The sequence below is a fragment of the Pieris brassicae genome, chromosome 7 (genome assembly GCF_905147105.1).
Source record: "Pieris brassicae chromosome 7, ilPieBrab1.1, whole genome shotgun sequence".
NCBI classification, from domain to species: domain Eukaryota; kingdom Metazoa; phylum Arthropoda; class Insecta; order Lepidoptera; family Pieridae; genus Pieris; species Pieris brassicae.
Window position 1 is genome coordinate 6,482,874 of NC_059671.1, and position 24,926 is coordinate 6,507,799.

General features: G+C 35.1%; 1 protein-coding gene across 1 annotated transcript in view; it reads left to right on the forward strand.

Annotated features, from left to right (window-relative positions):
* Positions 1-24,926, forward strand: part of LOC123712035 (E3 ubiquitin-protein ligase RNF19A-like) — a 53,386-nt gene that overhangs the window by 2,891 nt on the left and 25,569 nt on the right. The window lies entirely within an intron of this gene.

A 24,926-nucleotide genomic window follows, 5' to 3' on the forward strand; every position in this document is an offset into this window, starting at 1 on the left:
AACGCAGAATATTTGTTTTACGTAATATTGAATACTGTGTAATAGGTGTTATAAACGATTATACTGGTTTCACCGCAGATATAACTGGATTCACTAGTACGGTCCTGCATAGGATAATATATTTCGCTCAACTTCTAATTAAAAAGATCACTTATAACTTTACCATGCTTTAGTAATTCGATCATAGCGAAGCCTAGTGGCTTCGTAGTTCGTTGGTTTGGTCGCTTATGCCCCAATAGACTTTCTGTCCATGTGCACATTACTCTCTCCTACGGCGATGGAAAATTTCGCGTAGAAACCGACATGCATTAGAACCCAAAACTTAACTCAACTCAAATGACCTTTGTTAAAGTAAAGGTCTGTGTCGCAACCAAAGGTCTGTCTGTCTGGTAAAAGTATTTTTCTCCATCTAAATTAAAACACAGACATTCCACAGTTTTATGTAAATATACAAATAAAAGCTAGGCGAACATGCGAGGAAATCTAAGACAATAAATTATTAGTTAGCTAAAAATCGGAAAATGTTCAAATTTAACCAACTTTACTAAACGTTAGCTAGATTAGCTGTCGATATCGCTGTTCCGTAATGCTTACGTCATAAATTATATAATTATTTTCTAAAGGATCTATGACTGCTAATGAACTGAATTTGGTTAATAAACACATTACACTGTGTCTCTCACGTGCGTGAAATGCGTTTGAATATGTAATGAATCAATCAACTTTCGTTTGTGACAACTCACAACCGTTGAATAATAAACATTGAAGCTAAAACGCAAGAATATTGCGTTCTTGGGTAATTTCTCTCAATACAGTGTTATTTATAATGAGCATATGTCCTATTAGACGACGATTATAGTTTATGTTAATTTTACAAAAATATTTAACCGAACCTTCCACAAACAAACAGCGACCACGACCTCAAATGATTCTTGTCTATAATCCTTGTGTCTTGTTATGGTTGACACATAACGATAACTTTTGTTCTCATAAACTGATATCAGATGTTACTAAGTGATTTACGTGGAGTTATCATTCTAAGAAAAAATATTTTGTAAATTTAAATCATATATAATGATCAACCTTAACACATCGAAACTCTTCTTCTGGCGTTAAACTTCACTTAAATATAATTATTCAAACTGTGTTTAAACATATGGAGTTATTCGCGCGCAATCAAAATAGGTAGCAATTTGCAAGGCATGCAGATGCGTAGGATGTCACCTCAGGAATCAGACCGTGAAGGTCGTTACCCGTTAATAAAGCCTTCGGATTTATATTTCTTGCTTCTCTATGCGTTTTTATATTGCCTACCATATACCAAAATTTTGATGGATGAAACTTATGATAAAATTTAACGAAAATGAAATCCGTGTCGTCCTGGAATTTGGACATGTACTAAATCGTAATGTAAAAAAGTTTGTGCGATAGTTCTAAATCTTTTTACAGATATCGATATATAAACAAAGCACGTAAGATATGCTATTAATATTCTAAAATATTTAGTCAAGGACAAAACTTGAAATGTTAAGCTAGCAAAATTTCAAGTTTTGTCTTTTCTTGTCCGTGTCGATCCTCATAAAAATGTAATAAAATTTACACCAGTTTACCAACAATACAATAACACGAAACATTACAAAATAAAAGAATAATTAGTCTTTTCTCCAGAAGAAAAATCCTTGTTATACTGCTGCAGCTGTACTTATATGCAAAATATATTTTAACATATCGCAAAACCTAGTTTTAAAAACATTTTTGGAATGACAATAACTAATTTATGGTAATTGTTTTATGTTTACAGGTCATTAATTACTAACAATAATTTATTATTATCTGTTGGTAAGCCGAAAATAAATTATGAACTATAATATTGTGTTATTATTTATTGGTTTAACCTATAAACCAAAAACTATAAACACATCATTAAATATAATTTAAACGTATTAATTTTTTTTAATAATTATCACCTAACTGCGTGTATGTTCCATTCAAATGTGAATCACTTGAATGAGACTTCATTTATTTCATAACCTTTTAGACACGAGACTTTTTTAAATATTTAATTTAATTCAGATGTCGCACTTAAGTTAATTTAAAAACCAGAATTTTGGCAATTTAAATAAAAACATGTTTGTGTGTCAACCAATGAACAACTTGTTCATAAAAAAATGTTTTACATTTCTAATAAGAGAAGAGCGTATTTGGTTCTAGTTGTGTTACGAAGTCACTCCTAGTGTGTACACGTCTGTTTCGTGAATATCTTTTTTATAGAAAAGTAGTTTATGTATATAAAGATAGGAATAAATTGTCTGCAAATGTGCTAATGTGTCTTCAATCAAATCAAGTATTTGTTAGTCGGGCTAAACGCGATGCCTTATGAGTTTCTTAGTAGGGTCATACGATCTAGTGTATTAGCGTCAAGCAAGCATGTTATCGGAACATTTCTCGTTGCTGACATTAGTACAATCTACTGGTTACCTATTTATATTAAATAGAAAATAGAAGAATACGTTAGGCGTTAGAAAACTATCAGGCCGTTATTCTTAATAATTCGCATTTCAAATATGCGGCCTTGGCCTCAAGCCGGAAAATTAAATTCTCATCGAAAGAAAAAATGTCTTTGCGATTTCTTTATTTGCAAAATAGCTGCAAGTAGAAATAAAATATGTGTTTAATGATTTTAATGGCACTATAGTAAGTATTCGTCAACTTCGTTGAACAGGTTTAGTACATAAGATTTATACACAATTTTTTTAAAGGTTTTACCTAAATATCTATTCTTTGGAATGAAAAATGTGTTATTAGTCAATTTCATTTGTTAGTCCCATTATTATTGTTTATTTATATTACTTATATTTATTGTATAATCGTTTTTTACCTGCTGAATTAATTCAAAATTTTAAAACTGCCCCAATGTTTCGGTCTGGTGGTTATAGTATTTTTCGTTTATTTACACCATATAGTGTAAATACAGTCTTTAGGTGTGTTTCAGATCATCCAATTATCGAAATTTAGCTTACAATTTAAAGTATAATACTTACTTAATTAATTTAAGAGTTAATAAATTCACAGCTACATCATTAAGTAGTTTTATAACTGTAACATACTTGGTTTATATATTAACTTTAAAGCATATTAAGGTAACCCACAAAAAATCTGGCACACGCAGACGCGAACTTTCACCATCTTACGTAGTTTAAAAGTTAACTGTTGAATGACATTTAAACCGGAAATGAGATTAGTCAATTCTAAGCTATTCATCATAATGGTAAAGGTATTTACTTGGGTCATGTTTCTCCCATTAGTAGTAGGATTATCCCAGAAGTTCAATAACTATTTTAATTATTTGATGGTGGAACCACTTTTACTATCAACGACGCAATAATAATATTAATATATATATATTTATTTTTATCTCAGTGGTTGTTTGGAAGAGATCGCTCGAAAGCGATAATGCCAATTCCCCCCACATTTTAATTTAAACAATTTTCTTTTTACTGTGTTTCTATATTACTCTTAAATAAACAAATAAATATTATTTTTGTGAATAAATTTATAAGAATATAGTAGTTCTGGAGCTTTTTACGAGTAGAGTCGTCTACGAAGACTACGAAGTCCTGTCGGAGCTACGATGTTGAACTTCAATCCTTCCAGCGCTCATTACAAGCAATTGAAATTTCCTCTGCTGTCGGCATTATGTTCAAAGCTAAAATGTTGATTAAACAATGTGCCGAATAATGATATAAGTTATCCCGTACCTTTCACATTCATCTGATAATTTGATAATTGTAAAAGACGAGAAAATAAAGATAATATTTGTAATACAGTTCAAATTAATAATGAATTCTTGAATAATGAATTTAACCAAAAATGTGAGCAGATTATGTGATATTTAATTAGCAATAAAGCAAAGTGCAATATTTGTTCAAACAAAATTTATTTATTATCTTTTGTACTATGAGGGTATTATTAGAAATGGTAATATATCTTTTAGCTACGTCCTACTACGAGTATTCTCCTCGCGTTGGACGGAAGACAAATAAGGATAATGTATATGTACTTAAAATATCTTTGATTTAACCGTAAAATTAACATAAATAACTTAATGACGATATGTCTTCTGTAAACGTGCTTTGGGCCGCATTGTATAAAGATGGGTATAATTGTATACTAGCCTAATAGCAGCTTTTACAAAAACTTTTTTCTAGAGTCTAGAGTAGAGTCGCGCGCGTTCACTTCATGCGTTAACTTAACGCACAATATAATCTCTACAATTATTGTAACTAAGTTTTATCATTTTTTTCCTTTTGATAAGAGTAATACTCAATCTCAAAGATTTAATATTGAAATATGTATATCACGCTTCACGAATTGATATTGCCTAGTCTCCGTTTCATGTACTTTTTGCTGATACCATAATAAATATTAATATTTTGCAACTGCTGTGTGTTCAGATATCAAGTAACAGTGTGGCAACGTTGCCGCACTTAGCAAGTTAGCTTTTTTTTAATTTTTATTATTGCCATACATACGGTCAAAACCGTTTACGACGACATCGATTAGGACATCATAGCGGTTATATAGACCAAAATCAAAGTCCCGGCTGAATTAAATTGTATTAGGTACTAACAACGTCATCGGCTGTTACGACTATCGGTTTTTACGACGAAATGAGTAGTCCCTTCGATGTCGTTATAACAGATTTTGACTATAAATACACAGTAAGAGAGACACATAAGAGTACATAAACACTAAAGGTTTTAACCTTGGTGCCTAAAGTGTTACACCACAGTAAAAAAAACTTTCATACTAAAGAGTTAAAAAATATAATCAATACGAAATTTTAACGGTGGGTGAGCTACCGTCAAGTTATCATTAATACAACATTGCATTTTGTTAATTGCAAAATACAGCAATAAAGATCCTGTTACAACTCATAGTAATCACAAAATCATTTCAGGTTTATAAAATATAAGATTTTAGTTATTGCAACCCATAAAATAAATTCACATACGAAGCACAATTATTTTTATTTATTAGTGTTCATAAAACGCTGAAGGTAATAAAAAAGCGAGGACTTTATACATTGCGCAAATCGTAATACATTGAAAATAAGATGGTTTCGTACATGCAGGGATTTATTTTTAATTCTTTGAAATGTTTGACAGTTTTCAACACTTAAATTAACTGTGAGGCATAGAACACATCTAAAATATAGTTGTTTACATTAAAATGTTTTATTAAGAGACTAAATTTTATTTTACAAATGTTTAAAAATTTTGCGAGTACTGCATCCTGAAATTAACCACTTCAAACCCTGAGTTATGTAAATAATGTATAGATATTAGCAAACATCTTGAAAAAATTTCCTTGCAAAAGCGATTTTTAGGTATCACTGGGAGGGGGGCGGTGGTGCGCGGCCGCGTGATTGGTAAATCAGTTGACGTTTGTGTTTAATGCTCAAGAAGTTTGCCGGTATCTGTAATAGAATTTATTTTATAAATAATTTCAAAATTTGTTAATGTTCTCTATGCACATCCAAATCGTTCTATTTGTACAAGGTTTAGTTATAATCTTTTGTGTATATATTATGTTAGGCTAATAGGTATATGAGCAGTGTTGGCCTAGTGGCTTCAGCATGCGACTCTCATCCCTGAGGTCGTAGGTTCGATCCCCGGCTGTGCACCAATGGATTTTCTTTCTATGTGCGCATTTAACATTAGTTCGAACGGTGAAGGAAAACATCGTGAGGAAACCGGCTTGTCATAGACCCAAAAAATCGACGGCGTGCATCAGGCACAGAAGGCCGATCACCTACTCGCCTATTCGATTATCAAATGATCATGAAACAGATACAGAATTTGAAGCCCAGACCTAAAAAAGGTTGTAGCGCCATTGTTTTTTTTGATAGGTACGATCAATCTAATATTGTTTCCTATCTCTATATCAAAAACAATCTAAATAACATTCATATAATTCGTATATATTATGTCGGTTTTTGTTTTTCGTAAAATTGCACATAGTTGCACTAAAATATTTGGCTCTGTTTATATTGGCTTGAGAATGCTCGATGCTCACAGCATTGCTCCGCAGAAACTGTTATTTATTTAAGGAACGTTTATTGAGTCTCGTCAAATATTTACGTAATTGTGATTGGGTTGTTCACGCCTTGGAATCTTTCCGCGTGGCGTTTACATCTAACTATACATAAGTCGCCGTTTCGTGGCTCGTACGTATAATATAATCTGTTGTTAGATAAATATCTTTCACCGCAGAAGTGACCGGTGAAAGATACCGATATATGCTTGACAGATATAGCAAGACATTCCTTACGATGTAGTTTAATATTCTCACATCGAAATACAAACTCCTTGGAACGTATATATAATTAAAAGCTTTAGCTTTAAATTGTCTGTTGTGGCCTTTCGTAGGCCGTTTGCCGAAATAACTAGACACCGTTGGTTGGTTACAATTTATGTTAACAATACGTAATGGTAAAGAACCAGTTTCAATAAACAATAATTAATTGCCTTCAGCAACTATCAATCATTCGATAAATCTGAATTGTACAATTTATTTTTTGTTCAAGGCTCTGTCATGGTTATAGTAATAACGAACAATTGTTCGTTATATCTCATTAATATCTCTTAAACTGGCGTGGTCTGGGATATTCCCTTAGGTTTGGCAAACTTTTGTTATATATAAATAATGTCAAGATTTATTGACCCAAGTAAAAGGCTATCTCGACTTCGCAGGGTTGGAAATTCATTTGTTAATTTCGTATATATATAGACTATTTTACTCAGGGATAATGTACTATTTGGAATTTCATAAAAGTGAAAGAATTATTGACGTTATTGAAAAACAGTCCAATCGATCCCGATTTTAAGATCTATTTATTAGTTTAGATAAATTAGTAGGGGGTGTGTTCGATAAAAGTATGATGCAGTTATTATTTATTAAATATTATTTTGGACTTCACTAGTCACATTTCAGGTACATACCCTTTGTATATATGTATTTTTCAAACGCTACAATGCCCATTATTAGTAAATATTACTAATGTGATTGTGAACCGCGGCGACTAGTGCGTCCATCAATTAAAAAATTATGTCCCCTAAGAAGTTCTTTTAGTCTTTTATATATATAGATATGGTCTATTACTAAACGAACTCTAGCAATTTTTCTGTATTGTGAGTGATTCATCTAATGACGGATGTATTTCTTTTAAATAATTAAATGGAATGGACGGAATAAATGTGTTGATAAAACGGATGTTTACAACTCGGCTGGTTCAATTGTTTGTGGTCAAGGAAAAGGAATTTGGAACGCATGCATGGATTTACGTAGCTTTTATTGAAGACTGGAAATCCTGCTCGAAATTAAATCCTTTGTAGTCGTTTAATTCAATCGTTTGATAGTCAACTGATGCAACCCTTTAACCCTTTGCAAAGCTACACTCTTAGATTTTATATTAAGTTTTATGTAAATTTTGTTCTCACGATTTTCTAGAATATTCTTTTTACTATACTTGTCAACGTAATTAAATAAAATAATTAATAATATATGATTTTTGTAATTAATTGATTAGTTAATAGTTTTACTATTTAGTAAAGGCTCCGTAAGCGTCGAGACGCAGACATATTTGCATATTTTTAATTAATTTAATCTATAGCCAGGCTTCAACAATTACAGCATTCGATAGCTTAATTGGATATGAGTCTGAAAATAAAACGAGATTGTCTTTGTACATATCAAACCCTCCTACAATGTCAATTACCTAATACCTACTCTTGGCTCAGACATGAAACCTTCCTCTTCCGTATCTCTAAACAGAATAATACGCCTGCCGGTATTCATTCATTCGCATCAATTATTGTAACATTGATAACATATAATTTTAGTATTATGAGTGTTTGAAAGCGGGTTTTTACAAATACGGTCATACAATAAATTAATTTTACGCGTTTCTGGTATAATCTGGTTTAAAGAGGTTTATTCGAGTTGGCAATGCACTCATGCTCCATCCATACCACCAATGGTGACATGACCTTTACTTTTATCCTCCAAACCCTGTTACTCTGAGCGTAGACTATACACAGCCAATAAAACCATCTTGGAAATGTCCAAAAAGTATGTCAGAGACCCTTAAGATCTCGTTTGGATTCACCGGCGCTTCAGCGGTAAAGACTTGAGCTTTATCTAAGTTGGAGTATGTAAGACTATGGGCGATATTCTAGGTTTTATAATACGTGGAGAATAAAGGGAGATAGATCCCCTGATAACAGTAATGTTTCAGCATTGATTGTCACGTGACCAATGAAATATGTAAGTTCTCCGCCGCTTAAGAGTTACGGGATGATTTAGGTCGAATCATGCTTATTTATTTTTAATTGACTTTTTTGTACATTTTCCTACTTTGTACTTTGTTTTTAATGTATGTTAATTATTTGATGTGTTTTGTTTGCACGATAAATAAAAAGGTGCATTGGCACATATTCTCGAGGTTACTTATTGGGACCAAGGACTTTAATACTAAATTGAGCATTTGTATTCTAATTATAAGTACGTATTGGGTCTGTCTACCCGCTTATAAAACCTTTTTTTCCTCAAACGAATATAAATGTCACTTCATTAAACATGCAATGCGTGTTGGAATGTGATCATCTCGCTGTGACTATTATTGAATTTTTATGTGATGTTTATGTTCATTATCGCAGCATGATATATTGACGTACGCAAATCATTTGATACTGCACTAACAGATAGGTTATATCTCTGATCATTAAGTCCGCCTTGCTTCAACATAAGATATTCATATAACGAAATTTAATAAAACTAACGAACGTTCTAGCTAAGTTGCTCTCGATTTTTGAACCTTACAGGGTTCAAACAGGGGAACATTGCTGGTACTTATTAAGTCCTGAATGCGATCCCGACTTCAATGTTAAGTTTGCGGGGTTGCGATATAATCGCTATGGATTTTGATATAACTATATCAAATTTGCATTCAAGTAAAGCGAATTTTATTTAGTTACAGAGTACCTAACTGCGCATTCCTTTGTTGGACATCCGGAATTTGACAGCGCGATCTCAACCCTGAGGTTGTATATCGCACGCTTCATCACCAAACACGTAGAGATAATATGTAGCGATATTAAAATATCATATGCCCATCTCCAGCATTATTTATTCGTTATTGGTTAGTTTTTTAATTCGTTTATAAATTCGAAAGCAAGACACCATGTATAAGTATTGTAAAAGCACATCTCGACCAATTGAAGATCGATTGTATTGGAAAGTAAATTACGCGAAAGTGTGGCAATTGGTGTGCAAAACATTTCACTAATATTTTCCTTTAATAAACATAATTTGACTAAAGCTTTAATTATATTCACTCGAATTTCTAATCCCTTGAAGATTGCTTGAAACGTTAATAATACGTTTCAAGCAACCTTCCTATATGTATTTATAATTGGGGACACGTTATCAGTACCCATAACCGACGAACTACATGGTGAATGTCAGGAAAGTGGATGAAGCGAGGGAGGTCCGTAGCAAGTGGAGATCCGTGAAATCTGCCCACTTGGGTAAAAAGTCGTGCTGATATAAATTAAATCTTCGCGATAGCTTTAAATTGCTTAAAACAATTCTAAATTATTTTTTCATCGATCATTGATCAGATATCTAGGGGTGAGATTCAGAAGCGAGACTTAGCGCAAACTGTGACTCCAGTTATCAAAGTTTAATCCTCTTTTTTTTATTTATTTTTTATACAACAATTCATGGGCAGGAGGCTCCTGATTTTAAGTGTTATGTCCATGGACAATGTCAATGTTAAAGGCCTCGCGAGTGCGTTCCCGTCCCCTTAGGAATTAGTACGCTCTTTTCTTGAAGTACTCTTAAACATTGTTGGCGTACGGGAGTGCTCCTTTCGGAATCATATCATGAAGTCATATTATCGATTTTTTTCCTTAGTGTTGAATTCTTTAGCAGAAATCGAACCAAAAACAGACAACAAAAGTTGTTCAATGTTTGCGCAAATACTTTACGAAACTAGGTCTTAATTTTTTTTAATGTTTCTACTTGCATATTCATTGTACACAAGCCTGAAGAGGCACTCTCGTGTACGAGGTTGAGGTGATAGGTAACCTACTTTTTGAATACCTCTAAGTTTTAACTAGGGCTAGCATATACCTATAAAAGTATTTTAACTTTACACTATAATGTTTAGAAGAATTATCATTATGTTCTTAAGCGGACTTTTATGAACAAAAGCACAAACGTTTCATTTAACATTTTCTCACAAGTCAGAACATTATTATCTAACTATATGTTTGTAACTTATAGGCGAAAATAATGTTAGTGTATTTAAAAATCGGCGATAAATTTAAATAAATATCACAAAATAAAATGTTTTTATCTAAGAGTCTTCAAGAGGTAAAGCGAAGAACATATGAATTATAATAAAGGCTATACAATGGCAATGGATGCTAATATTATGTTTTTATATACATATATAATATTAGTAAATAGTATAGTCTTAGATTATGTTTTGACAATAATCGTCCCAGGGCCCAGACACCTCAGGTGCATGTATATTCAGAATTAAGGGAGTACGTAAATATTTTGTCAAACTATATGAGTTTAAGTTAAATACAGCCTTAGACTAAACAACAACCCGTGCTTATGTTTACACGTTATCTTATTAGCTATGAATAATATATTTTATCAAACACTTTACAATACACTTGAGATATGTCATCAATACGTTGACGTATTTCCGGCTTTTCAAATATGAACTTTAAATAATATTGAGAGATTTATCCCATTTCGATACCCAGTGGTAATACTACAGGAGATAAAACAAGAAGTATCTATGTAGTATATTCTGCACCGGAGGTTTTAAGCGTAAAAGTTAAAAAATAAAATAAAATATGTTTATTATGGAACATAAGATACAAGTATCACTTATTCCACGTCATTAAATTTGAATAGGTAGACATCCCTACTCATCGGCAAATAAAACAGATGATGTAGGCCGAGAGAAAAAGTCGGCGTAAAAAACTCTCAGCACTCTTTTAAAATAGCAAATCATCAAACAACACTTATTTTAAAACAAATATCTCAAATTAATTAGGAGAACCCTGTCTAGCACTAGTCCCAGGCCCTTTTATCAACTAGATAATCGTTAACTTTGTAGTAAGCCTTTTTACACAGCTTTTGTTTAATTCATTTCTTAAATTTATTAAAAGGCAGAGATAAAAGAGCCTTTGGGATTTTATTAAAGAAGAGTATCCCTTATATACCTGCCATCTATATGAGCCCGATGGATAGCGAGAGCGACGCCTCCTTGTGGTATTAATTAAGATTAGTAGTAAGTATAAAAATATTAAATATTGTATGAAAGTACTGCTTAACTTAGTGAGTGGTTTTGCCTGCCTGAGGATTGAAGCGGATCATCTATTTCAATAAAATTGTGAAACCGTATGCCCCGTTAATATAGCGTAAATGTTTCCTATATTGCTTTATATATTTGTTCTTCGGATCCAACCCCCGCACCTGGTGGTCCTCGGGGAAATCTAACCAGCCTTTCCTGGTTATCTTAGAGCGCAATAATTGAAATAAAGTTTATTGTCCATACTTTGTTAAAGTTACACGCATATAAACGCAGCTGAACTCTTAGGGTGACGTTTTTGACTTGCTCGTTTCTGAATCTTACCCTAACGCTTCATAAAAACAAGAACAATCCTTTGTTTTTGGTCAAATTGTGTTTTGTTCAAATGAGGATATTGATTTTTACTCAATGCAATTACATTGACTTATTTTTTATATTAATAATAAAGCCGGCTGCCGGTATATAATAAAATATAGGTTGTTTGTGTAAAATGTATCAAAGCTACAGTTTTTGTAGTTTAAAAATGTGACTCGAAATTGCGTTTCATGTGGTGTATCCCTTTAGTTATGTTTACAGTATTGATTATATATTATATAGTTTTATTCGTTTCTCTTTGCCTGTATCTACCGAGGGATCCAATACGCCTGTGGGTATGATCGGTTTAAGAAATTGTTACGCCATGGTTATTAAGCTATTAATCACCAAGTAATAAATCACTGCCGAGCAATGCATTCAAGGGGAAGATGATTAGATTTTTAAAGCAAATATAATATATATCATTATAAATAATTGTTCTTAATTGTTCTTATTATTACGACGGGATTATTAATATGGTTGATTGTGCGGTATTTTTCTATAATAAATCAATCTGTATGTAACACTTTCTTTGCAAACAAAAGATTAATTTGTATTATTAAAAAAGTTTAATTAATATTTTTTACGCAAGCGAGTATTTCAGAAATGTATGTAACGTTGATATTACACTTAGCGGTATTTCAAAGTATTAAGTTCAATAGAACGTGAGATTGATGTTGGCATACTTGCAATGTGCGTATCGATTAGTGCTCCCAGGTCAAACACCCAACGGCTATCAGCTCGAGGGTTATTTGCAAACTATTGGAAAATATACTTGTTGAGTGCCCAAAATATAAGTTATAATAGATAGCGGCTGGATTTTAGATTTTTTTGTAGTTCCATATAGCCGCCATAGACGCATGAGGCGGCCACATTTCTACATGTATTTTATTATTACAATATAATTAAAATGTGGAACGTGACAAAAGACGCCAGATATAATAGGAAAGAAACCGCTAACTTAACGAGAAGCGGCATTGATTCTATTGTCTCTGTTCTGTCTATGTTAGCCAAGTACTCGTACCTGGCTGTATGTTCTGACGAATAAACAATGTAGCAACGAATTGTAATATTGAGATTTATCTTGCATAAACTTCCGGGACGCGACGATTACATAGTTCGACGAAATTCCTTGCATGTGTGTGTTAAATTTGCGCAACAAACATATTTATCTAGGGTATGTCAGCATTTTTAATACATGTATATTGAAGGCTAGCTCTATATTATGGGCTACAGATGTTTTCGTAAGTTTTCGCTGGAGCCCACGAACATGGGCTCCACCATCACGTGAATGTCGAGGAATCTTTGGTGTGAGAAGTTGAAACGCCTTTTTAAAATCTTTGATACTAATTGGTTCACATCAGTCTGTAGTATAGGCACAGCCTTGCGACACAATTTTCTTTCTATGTCACCAGTCACATTATAATCTGTATGAATTTTTTACAGTCCATAGATTTAAGTTAAAGTCCAAGATTCTTAGACTATCTAGTCTTTGATTAGGTACTGTGCAGGTAGGTCTACAATAAATGTTGCTTCAGTGACCTGCCAATAAGCTACTTAGATATTGAAATTCAGATAACAAGGTGACCCCTGTAGTTTACAGGTTTTTTACCTCCCGCAAGGTGATTAGCCTTAGAAGTGCCAAGCCCGTATCGGACTAATGACCTTTATTTTTTTGTCTATGAATTCGATTGGAACTGTACTTTAGTTGTCCGATATTTTATATTTAAGTATCAATAAAAATGAAGACGTCATTTTGTTTAACTAGCACTGGCACCAGATACATACCATATACTTCACGGTTGAAAGAGGGTATAAACTTATCATAATATTTATTTGACACTAATTAATATGATATTAAGTAAGGTAATCTTATTATATTTCGTAAGTAGTAAAATTTTTTTTATATGTTACAAATTTTATTTTCTCATAGCCTTTTTTCCTTATAAACTATCAAAAAATTTATTAGAATTGCCTTAACAGATTCTTGTGAACCGATAAAGACACGTCAAGCTGATTTTAATACTACGCTGGCGTTGAGTGTTCAATTTCTATCAATAAGTTTTATTGAATAATGAAAATCCTTTTCCAGGGCAAAGGAATTTCAATTTTCAATTTTAAATATTTTTAAATTAATATAATTACAATTCTATCACAAAAACGTGTTATTTTGGAATTCTGAATATATTTAAACTATGTTAGCAATTATTATATTAATTATATTTTTGTCACGTTTTTATATACATATGATTATTTGAATATACTTTATGTAACATACGTGACTAAAATACGAAGTGCAGTTTCAAACGTGCCACGTCCATGAAATTAGGTTTTGTATGATTTTGTTTGTATGTGTATGACATTTGAAACTTTAAAGGATTTAGGAAATCCTTGAAAATCTAAAAGCTCTAGTAGTCGAGGATTCCTCGGTGTAATAAAACATTTTTCTAAGTATTATTTGATAACATCTTTAGAAAACCATGTTTACGACGTCATTTTGCCTATAAAATTGTCAACAAAAGTCCGTTTTGCATCAGTAAATAGCGTCTACTCCACGCCCCTTTTGAATACAAAATTTTATACTTGTTCGAATATGAAATGGATTAAGAAAGGTCGTGACAATTTACTATTATGGACCAATAAATACGCTAATAACTAATAACATACAACTTTGTTTAACTACGCAATACTAATACGCCTGCATTTGTAAGTATTAATAATCAACTATTTACGTGGCCTACTGGTAAAAAAGATAAAGATATATGAACGTTAGTGAATGTTACTGAGGATTTTTGAGTCGCAAAGCAAAGCGATACAATTGCTGTTTCTGGCATTTTGCAGACATTTTGTTGCCCCATTGGGGAGTTATGGACTTGAAAGTATTAAAACACCTTGATTAATCTATAGGTGAATGCAACTGATGCCGATAGACAGACGTAATGCTATATGAATGATTATAATTCGATGATGTATGCATTCTGAGCAAAAAAAATCGCAATTCCTACGTTGCTTTATGCAACCAGGTTATGTGAATGAACCGGGCAGCGAAGGTTTCAGTGATAGGATTTTTAGCTATATATTTTTGGGACGGCTTTGTGTTGTTACTAAGTTAAGGTACATAGTTTTATAAAAACTAATACATGTTAGGGAAATAATTTTATATAGAGTTTTTATTGTTAAGATAAAGTCTCAAACAAGAGGCTTACTTATCATTTAATTACAAAGTTGCAGGTCATTCCTGCGCACATTTGGTTTCTTACAAGTCTAGATTATATTATTTAAAATACATTTATATTATTTATTATAAAATGCAACTTATAATCTATTTTATTGCGGTATAGTTTTATTGATACTAAAAGTATCATATTAAACAAGCCATATTTGTATTGATGACATCAATGGAAATCTAATACAGATGACACAGCTAGTCAACAACTGTAAACAGATATATATATATATATATATATATATGTGTATAAAAATACTAAGTGAAACGCTCTTGTATTAAAAAAAAATCTGTAATATCAGTCTGGTTATAGATTAATATGATAGTCTGACTTTAATATATTATTGTAGTAAATCATCTCCCCTGCTGAAATAATTATCTACCCTAATCTTGACGTCCCTCCCCTGCCCAATATATTTACACTGGTCTTCGAAAAAGTTTATACTATTTAAAGTGACTTGCCCTTGCGTGATCAAAAAAGACAAACATGATAGTATAAAGGTTTCATGAAAGAAATTGATTGGCCGTATCCTCTATGCACTTATACTATACTATATTATATAGTATATTTGATAACAGCAGAGCTGGAATTTCTGTTCCGAGCAAAATTTAAATTATTTTGCTGGAGATATCATTGCAAGCCAGTGACTTCCGTGGCCACGTAGACACATGGTGAATACGAAGGATCGCAAAGTATTTAGGACCTATTTTGTTCTGTACTCGCGTATTAGTCGTCAGCATTTGAGACTAAACCCAAATTGATTGTTTCGCCAGGATTCGAGTTTGATTTGTACACTGAGCTGTGGAGGCTGCATGAGTATTATTTTCGCAGTCAACAATTCCTTAAAAAAGGTATCCGATGGTAATAATAATCCTGTAAGTTGTGTTATCGTGTGAGGTACTTTGATCTTCCGGACTTTCCCGCAAACACTCTTATTATGTTAGAGTTTTACAATTCTTCTAGAAGAAAGAAGTACTACCTGTACTTGTCTTAGCTTACTCTAGTTGCTTTTTCTAATTTTCCTTTTTTTTGTTGGCACACTTTGTATAGAAGCCGAACCCTCATTTATCTTAATATAAAAAATAAACAAATTATTTGCTCTGATTTATAAATGTATTATACCTGTAAGGCTCTATATAGCTTCCAATAGCAAATCATATCATCCGTTAGGATATATCAATGCTTATTCAATTTGTAGCGGCACCTACTATTAATGGTCACATTCACAGCGAAAAATTAATAACGTTATTCCCAGCGCAAAGATTCTCGCCTTTTTACCACAGGGGCCTTCGGGACTAGACTGGTAAAGAATCCTCCCCTTAAGTCGGATGTAGAGCAGAACCTTCCTTCCTCCACAGGTTATTAACTGTTTTTACACAGAACAGTAGCTATAATATATACTATTGTTATAAACACTTATTCACCAAGTATAGTATTTATAATAACTAACAGTATACACAATGATGCAGTAGTGAATTAATAAGTATCATTAATTCATTAGTTCGCAATGTGACCTCTACGATGTTTGTCGCTCAATGACAAATGATTTTCGCGTGTTTCTATCAAAAAAAAAAATCTTTTTTTAAAAATTAAATTTGAATTTTTCAAATTTAATAAACGAGACGATAAACTTTATGGACGTATTCATTAAAAAATGATTTTTTAGATATTAATAATTTGATTGTTATTGATTATTTATTCTCCACCCTAATCCTTGACAGGTTTCACCAATCAAAATGAAACTGTCAATCGGCAACGGTACAGGACGCGATCGTCATCTAATTTTAAAATAGCTTCAGATGTGACGTTGCAAATGACATATGTATTTAAATATTAACATCACAATTTGTGCTCATTTTTGTCGTCCGACTTGATATTGAAATCATCGCATTTGTCCCATTTATTTTGTGACGTCAGCCACAAATGTTTCCTTGCAAAAAGCCGAGCCGGATCTCAATAAATTATGCAGGTATAAAGATAATTAGTATTATGGGTTTTTACATAAATAGAACGAGTGTCAGTGACATAATATAATATTTCAGATTAGTAGGCATTTGTTGCAATATTCATTGCTAGTTCTGTAATGCCCCAATACGGAAATTCATATAGGAATAGCTGTATTGTGTAATTTAAAATCAGTAGCCTAGTAGTAGTTTTCGAGGCAATTAAAATTTCAACTCCAGCGGATGGAATATCTAAAAAAATATATTCTCATATCTTAAATACTAAGTAACTTTAAAAAGTTAGTCAACGTTAAGTTAAATGTATCGTAAGATCTTGTGAAATCGATGTTGTAAACTTATAAGAATTTAGATTGAGGTGAAAGGAATATAGAACTTGTCTTCGTGGATTAGCTCAAGACTAATGCTTGGTTTAGTTGCTCAGAAGTAAAATGTCTTATTTATTTATAGTATTGTGGTACATGTTTGCAAATGTCGAGGTTCGAATAAAATTTAAATAATATAAACTAAATATGTATGTAAAGTAATTATAGATCTTTATTAAGTGTCAGCTGTGGAAGTTAAGTTTTACATATGACAATATATTAGAGACGTTTAATTTAATGAAAGATTGTAAAATTAGAATTCTGTGGAAAAAATAAGGAATGGAATTTTTCCAATTCTCCATTTCTTTGATTGAATTGCCTTATAATATATATATATATATCTCTCTGTCCGTCCGGGTCCGCTAGTTTTTCATATTTAAACTTTGGTTCGGTCGGTTATAGATAAATAAGCTTATTATAGAAGACGTATAGTTCTCAACCGACGAGCTGGTTTGGTGGATATCATGAAAGTGGATGAAGCGAGAGAGGTTTGTCAGGACCGTAGCAATTGGAGATCTCTGCCTACCTTTCGGGAAAATCTGTGACTCTATAAATACATAGACAATGTGTAGGAAGAACTCATTATATATACAAAACCGGTTTTATCAGAGAGGTATACCACGTCGGTATTTTAATCTACATCTATTAACCGCTAATATGTGGCCATCAAACGTAAACAAATACATAAAACTTGGGATTATTCATCGGCTAATGTATGAATACTTCATACTAGTTTCAAAGATTACGTGCCGAACGTTTTTTTTTTTATGTAGCCCATAGGCTGTGTCATGGGGAGCCCCATCTGATTTTAATACCGCCGCCCATGGACACCCACATTGTCAGAAAGCCCTATAATGCGTTGGTACGTTCTTTTCTTGGAGGAACCTATGTCGAATCGGTTTGTAAATTCTTCAGTGGGTAGCTGGTTCCACATAGTGGTGTTGCGCGGCAAAAACTACCTTAAAAAACGCTCAGTTGTGCCTGCCATGGCTAAACTGATGATGCTTTAGGACGTATTACTATAGAATATATTTCCAAGGACTAAGAGTTAATAGCAGTGTTGGCCTATAGGCTTCAGCGTGAGACTCTCATCCCTGAGGTCGTAGGTTCGATCCCCGGCTGTGCACCAATGGATTTTCTTTCTATGTGCGCATTTAACATTAGCTCGAACGGTGAAGGAAAACATCGTGAGGCAACCGGCTTGCCTTAGACCCAAAAGGTCGACGGCGTGCGTCAGGCACAGAAGGCTGGTCACCTACTTGCCTATTAGTTTAATAGATGATCATGAAACAGATACAGAAATCTGAAGCCAAGACCTAAAAAGGTTGTAGCGGCATTGATTTCTTTTTCAAGAGTCGTTTTGTGAAAACCTTATATTTTTGTTAATACACACGTCATGATTGCGTTCTAGTTTTAATTAAAAGTAGCAGTTTACATAAATATTATTAATCTATACTATTATTAATGTAAAATATTTATTAACCAATTCAATACGGCATCAAAGATATCAGAATAAAATTGGGACGGCTGATGGCGACGTGAATCTCGTTCGTATATTATATTATATTATTATATATTAAGTTTCTCATGTAAAAAAATACATATTTTGTAATGAGAAATACAGTTCTTTAACCATAATATTGTTCATTCGTAATCCTACATTTAACATAAATTATATGCAACAAACAACAATTATACTTAACATACAGCCAAACATGAAGAACGCATAATATATAAAAATATATAGTATTATTATATGTAACTCAGAATTGAACGTTTAAAAAATCGTTCACTATTAACTTATATGTGTAACCAAACCTTCCAAATTATCGTCTACGTGCGGAAACCCAGTCCAAAAAGCGTGAGTCTACACTACTATTAATACCTTTTGGGTGACATTTATCTCCCTTAATATAAATTAATAATAAAGCCTCATTAATTCCTTGAAAAATTTACAATATATATACTTTTTTTTTCAAGGACCTCTTATTGAGTATTATCTCCCTTATTGGAAGAAATAATTATCTCGTGCATTATAAATCTCTGATAATACTTTACGTAGTACGTTTTAAATAAATCTAATGACCTCAAACCTCAAATGTCTTATAACTTCAATTAAGTCTTGCAATAACGATTTAATTGTAAATAAGCAAAGTTATAAACGCTATAAGCGAGCGTCGTTGATTATGGAAAACTTTGAAAAGTGTGAAGAACACCGTATACAACACAAAAATTTATTCTACCTTCATTAAATACTGTCGTATAAAATTATTAATTGGAATTTGAATTCGAGTTTTTAACAAAATCGTTATAAGTGACGTTGTATGGTAAACGTTTTGTTGCTAGTGACATCTAGTGGCAAATTAAGTAATTAAAAGCTAATCTTTTCCAGTAGTACTATATCCATTCAATCAAATAAGTTTTAAAGTTGGTTTAATATTTCAATTTACTTTACTAAAATTATTCCTGTGTTGATGATAAAACTAATTATGAAATTGTATGCATTAATAATTTCACATATAATGTATGATTACATTGTCCGATTAGAACCTTGGTACAATTTTTGAATGCCATTTTCGGAGTGTGAGCCGCTTATAACTATTAAATGACAGCTACATCCGACAAGATAGGCCGGCAACGCACTTGTGAGCCCTCAGGCATTGGGTCCATTGGGGCGGTATCATATAACATCAGGAGAGCCTTGCCCTGTGCTTTATAAAAAAAACGTGTCGTAGGGTAGAGCCGTATATTGGCCTAGTGGCTTTAACGGGATAGCAATCCCTACGCCGTGTCTTCGAAATACGGCACCAATAAAAAAATTATTTGCGCAATTAGAAACATGTCTTACAGTAAAGACAAATCTGAGGAAGCTGGGACGTTTCAAACCCTTAAACCGATGGCATGTGTCGGACTGAAGGCCGATCACCAACTTGTCTATAAAATAAAACTGATCGAAAATATGCAATCTGAGGCTAACACCCATTTTGGGTTTTCTTATCGTTATCTTATATTGTTTATGTTGTTTTTGGTATTCCCAAGTACCTTTAATAAACAAATTTTACATAAGCTTTGATTCCCTTTATTACAGATTATGATTGTGTTATCTGTCATAAAATCTCGCTTATCAGATAACAGCGTTGGTCGTTTATCAACGACAGTGTATTAAGAAATCTCTTTGATCCGCTGTTTTAATGGAATAGATAGGCTTATCGTTAGTGCTACTGCCAGATTATAGATTATTTTCCTGTTTCACCCGGATTCTATATTTAACGAATCGTAGTGGCGAAAGAGTTCGTTAAAAAAAGACTTTAAAAAAACGGCGTTTCGGACCGAACTAGAGATAGGTAGCGAATTTTTAATACTACATTTTATCTTATAAATACATTTATTCGAGAAAAATAAATCTATATAAGGAGAAAATATTTTTCTATATTTGTCATAAAAAAATCTCAAAAATACTAGACGGCTTCTAACTAGAATGCTACATTATCTCTGAGTAACTTCTACTTAGGCTTTATTTATTTCTAAAATATTTTTAATATTCAAAATCGTGCAACGGGCACGCTGCTAGTTTCATGTTATTTGACCACACCCAGAAATTCGCAACAATTGTCATTAATTCGTTAATTATTTAATGAAACAAAAGTATTTTTTTAATATAAAAGTACTGTACGTCATAATAGCTTCGTAAAATCTGGTTAATCGTTTAGTAAAAATGGGTGCCTTTTATTTATAGGAAATCAATCTCATTGCAAAGTTCTATTCCTTTTCATAACAGCGTGAGCACAACTGTATTTTATTTATGATTTCAAACATCACACATGTTAAAATGAGGACTAACCACTTTTGTTAGATAAAGGATATATACGTGTGAAAATGACATGAGAACTTAAGAAGGCGCACTGCTTACCAGTTCCATGCAAAATCCTCACAATCGAGTAGCACGCAATATCGCAGCACACCCCCGAGAAGAAGTCTTAAGAGACCGCCAAGCGTCCGCGCATATACAGTGTAACATAAAAAAAATTGACAATACAATTGAGTGTTTTTTATTATTATTAAAATACGTAAATTTAAACTGAGTAAAGCATTATGAACAAGGACAGGGTTTTATCAATCAATACGGCTCTATTAGTATAGCAATAAATGTAGATATGATGACGGTTTGATCAATTATTGCTGATACAGGTCGATTCTACGATTGTGTGATATGGATTTCTCTAGAAAATTCTACGTGTCATAAAAATTACGTCTGGTAACGCTCACCGTTAAGTTTTTCGAATAATAATAAATTTATTTTAACTTATCTAATTTCTAGACATACTCCTAGTGGGAGTGCCATGCTGTTGTTTTCGGGCTTCAGCCAATCGGGCAGGCACGACCGGGGCAGTACCACTGTCTCACAGAAAACCGGCGTGAAGTGATGCAATAGGTTCATCTTATTGTACTCGCGTTTCGTGCGGTGAGTGAGACTCCCGGAGCCCATCAATTCCCCCCTCCCCCAGAATATGAAGATGCAGTTTAAACAGAGATTACCCCAGGAGGGTACCACACGTTTCCGCTGTGGAGAATCCCCCTCTGAGCGTCCATCATCGGAACAATCAGTATTCGGTGGTGGATGCACAGGCTGCCCTTCGTATTCTGGGGTGGGCAAAAACTGCTCAAAAAACTATAAGTTTCGATCTCGGGGCAAACGGAAGAATTTACCGAAGGCATCCCCTTCCACGCTCTCAGTGGACTTTACCAATGTTAGGGGGCTCAACTCTAATCTTAACGCGGTTCACTTTCACCTCGAAACTGCGAAGCCGGCCTTATTCTTCCTTACTGAGACTCAGATATCCTTCCCGGCTGATGCTTCCTACCTCTCCTACCCGGGGTACAAATTGGAACATTCATTTGTGCCGCGGGCGGGAGTTTGCGTGTACGTCAGAGAGGATATCTGTTCTCGTCGCCTCGGGTCGCTTGAAGGAAGGGACCTATCTAGCCTCTGGCTGCGCGTAGACTGCGATGACCATCCGCGATTCTACGCATGCCTGTATAGGTCCCATAGCGGAAATACCGAAACTGACAGACTCATTGAGCACATCCAAATGGCTACAGATTCCCTGCTCGAAGGGGTTCCTACCGCTGAAATCGTGATACTTGGCGATTTTAACGCTCACCATGCCGATTGGCTCGGTTCGGAAACCACCGATCACGCGGGAAGATCCTTTCACGACTTTGCTTTAGCTTACGACCTGTCACAAATGGTCCCTGCGATTACGCGAATACCAGATGTGGATGGTCATAAACCCTCTTTGTTGGACCTTCTGCTGACCTCACATCCGGAGACCTATCAAGTCTCTGTTGACCCGCCATTGGGTTCATCGGATCATTGTGTGGTCCGGAGTACTGTGCCTACTACGCGCCCTCCTCGGCCCCGTTTTTCGGGTTGTCGTCGTATTTGGCACTATCGGTCAGCAGATTGGGATGGGATGCGGTCTTTCTTTGCGTCCTACCCTTGGGGGCCTATGTGCTTTTCGTCGGAAGCTCCAGATTCCGTCGCTGCCTCTGTCGCCGAAGTGGTTCTGCAGGGCATGGAACTTTTTATTCCATTCTCTGCGGTGCCGATCGGTGGCAGGTCACAGCCCTGGTTTAAGCGTTCTTGCAAGGCGGCATCGCGTCGAAAGCGAGAATGCTTTAATGCATGGGCGGAGGCGGCGATATCTCGTGATGCCAATACCAGCGAACATAAAAAAGCATATAACTCAGCCTCCAGGTCCTTCAAACGGGAAATCGCTAAGGCAAAGTCAGAGCACATCGCCAGATTTGGCGAGAGATTGGCCCAACTCCCTTCTGGGACTCGAGCCTTCTGGTCTCTCGCCAAAGCTGTACAAGGGAATTTTTGTCAGCCATCGATACCACCGCTGCACAGAGAGGATGACTCGCTCGCCCACACTGCGAAGGAGAAGGCCGACCTCTTGGGCTGTCTCTTTGCGTCCAACTCGACTTTGGATGACCGGGGGAGATCACCACCGGCGATTTCGCGGTGTGATAACTCAATGCCGGAAATCACATTCCAGCAACGTGCTGTTCGCAGAGCACTATCTTCCTTGGACATTCATAAGTCGAGCGGGCCGGATGGTATCCCTCCAATTGTGCTGCGTACATGTGCTCCTGAGTTGGCTCCGGTCCTGACGCGCCTTTTCCGGTACCTGTACTCGCTCGGCACTGTCCCGAAGTGCTGGAAGACCGCTTCGATACATCCGATCCCTAAAAAAGGCGATCGCACTGATCCATCCAACTATCGCCCAATCGCAATAACCTCCTTGTTCTCCAAAATAATGGAATCCATTATTAATGGCCAGCTCTTGAGTTATCTAGAGGGCCACCAGCTGATTAGCGATTATCAGTACGGCTTTCGTCGTGGTCGTTCAGCTGGTGACCTTCTAGTATACCTTACTCATAGATGGGCAGAGGCAATTGAGTCCAAGGGGGAGGCACTAGCGGTTAGTTTGGACATAGCGAAAGCCTTCGATCGGGTGTGGCACAAAGCACTGCTCTCGAAGCTACCAGCCTACGGGCTTCCTGAGAAATTATGCGACTGGATCTCCAGCTTTCTAGCCGATCGGAGCATCAAGGTCGTCGTCGACGGAGCATGTTCCGACCTTAAACCCGTGAATGCTGGGGTCCCACAAGGCTGTGTTCTGTCCCCGACCCTGTTTCTTCTGCATATCAATGACATGTTGCAACTTAGCAACATTCATTGCTATGCGGACGACAGCACTGGGGATACTCTTTACACTGGCCGGGCAGGTATTTCTCGGGCAGTTGTCGATGAGTACCGGAACAAACTTGTGTCTGAAGTCGAAACTCTTTTACGTGGAGTCTCGGACTGGGGTAGACTAAACCTAGTCCAATTTAACCCCAAGAAGACACAAGTTTGCGCGTTTTCCGCGAAAAAAATACCCTTTGTCGCTACTCCTCTTTTCGAAAACACTCTTCTTGAAGCCACAGCCAGCATCGGAATACTTGGCGTTGACATATCGAACGACGTTCAGTTTCGCGGTCATTTGGAGGGAAAGGCTAAATTAGCCTCCAAAAAGCTTGGTGTGCTCAGCAAGGCGAGACGGTACTTCACTCCGGGCCACCGCCTGCAACTCTATAAAGCGCAAATACGGCCCCACATGGAATACTGTTCTCACCTCTGGGCGGGGGCTCCCCAGTACCAGCTCCTTCCACTTGACCGTATCCAACGAAGAGCGGTTCGAATCGTCGATGACCAATCCCTCTCCGAGCGGCTCGATCCTTTGGCGTTGCGTAGAGATGTGGGGTCACTCTGCATCTTCTACCACATTTACCATGGAGAGTGTTCAGAGGAGTTGTTCGGATTAATACCTGCAGCTGAGTTTCAGCATCGGACGTCGAGGCAAAATACAAAATTCCACCCGTATCACCTCGACGTCCGACGTTCCACGACTGAGCGTTTCTCAAGGCAATTTTTGCCGCGCACCACCGCTATGTGGAACCAGCTGCCCACTGAAGTATTTCCGAACCAATTCGACTTAGGGTCCTTCAAGAAAAGAGCGTACAAATTCTTAAAAGGCCGGCAACGCACTCGCGAGCCCTCTGGCATTGAGAG